The sequence below is a fragment of the Orycteropus afer genome, unplaced genomic scaffold (genome assembly GCF_000298275.1).
Source record: "Orycteropus afer afer isolate SDZICR_OR568_19922 unplaced genomic scaffold, OryAfe1.0 scaffold01140, whole genome shotgun sequence".
NCBI lineage: Eukaryota > Metazoa > Chordata > Mammalia > Tubulidentata > Orycteropodidae > Orycteropus > Orycteropus afer.
This window is the reverse complement of record NW_006922727.1, coordinates 146,921-148,486: the sequence shown is the minus strand read 5'-3', so window position 1 is coordinate 148,486 and position 1,566 is coordinate 146,921.

Genomic DNA, 1,566 nt, shown 5'->3' with positions numbered 1-1,566 from the left:
GGAAGAGAGCTGTTGTATTGTGGGAAATTACAGTCAATGTCATGAGACAAAGTGTATGTGAACTGCTGTATGGAAAATGAATTTGCTCTGTAAATTTTCACCCAAATCACACACACACACACACAAATGTGTCAGTCAGTTGCTTCTCAGAGGTCCAACAATATAAAAGTAGGAAAGATTGGATGTAGACCTAGAAAATCGTGGTAATGTGAGCAAGTCCAGTTCAGAACAGAGATATGGATGTACACTAGAGCGCAGTGGGGTTCCAAGAGAATGGTCTGTGAGGAAAAAGAGTGAATGCAGCCTCCTTGATCCATAAGTTTGACTAAAAAGAGGTGGTAGTTATAGGGGAATCTGGGGTTTGAGTTTATTTTTTATAAAGTGGAGGGATGTGAAAGTCTTTACATGCTGAGGGGAAAATTCAATCTGTAGATAAGGCAAAATTGATGGTACAGAAGACAGAATAATTGGTTGATGGTAGGCTCTGGATGAGGCCAGGGTGTGTTTGTGAGATCCAGAGCCTCAGGAGTTGTGCGGAGTGACCAAGAAAAGAAGGAATGATGGGTGGATGGAATTCATTAGTATAAGAAACTGAAGATGTCATGCCTAATGAACTATACCTGCTCTGATAAGTGGGAAGGAAAGTCCCCAGTTGATAGTGAGAGGAAAAGTGGTGGTGGGGGAAGTTTCAAGGAAGTTTCTTAATATTGGACCAACAAACAAACAAACAAACAAACTCATTGCTGTCAAGTCAATTTTGACTTATAGCGACCCTTCCTAGAGTTTCTGAGTCAGTATCTCTATGGAAGTAGATTGCCCAATCTTCCTTCCAAGGAGTGGCTGGTGAATTTGAACTGTCAGCCTTCTGGTTAGTAGTTAGACACTATGCCACCAGAGCTCCCGTTAATATTGGAGAAGGTTTGAAATAACTGCTGAAGAGAATGGACAAGCTGATAAAGGCCCAACTGGGCTACCACTCAGGATTGTACAGAAACCCTATGATGCACAGTTTTGTGAGATTCTGCCTTCTAGCAAGGTGACCTTGAACAAGTTACTTAACCTCTTTGCACCTTATTTTCCTATAAAATAAGCATGAATAAAATAGGGCTGTTGAATTAAATGAGTTATTCCATATAAAATGATCACTGAGCATGTTGCCTGGTTTATAATATGTGTTTAATAAATATTAACTCTTTTTGATTCTTATGATGGTTAGTTATTTAGATTTCTTCTATGTTGTTCACCAACCCAGGCTTAGGAAGGGACAGTGGTTTGATTTAAAATTGGTGTGTTACTGGATGAGTGGTTGAAGTGATAGAATACAAACAAGATCAAAGATGGAAAGGGAAGAAAGTGAAGATTGGGGAGGGGTGGCAAAGGGAGAGGAGGTACGGAACCACATGGTGCCTGAAATGCAGTATCTGGCATAGAGCAAGGGTTCAATAAGTATTTGTTCAGTGAAAGAATGGGAGAACCTGTGGGGTCAAACCATAGAGTACATGGAATGTACCTTATAGAAAGGCAGGAAAGGTAAGGTCAAAAGACAAGGTGATAAAATAGAGTGTG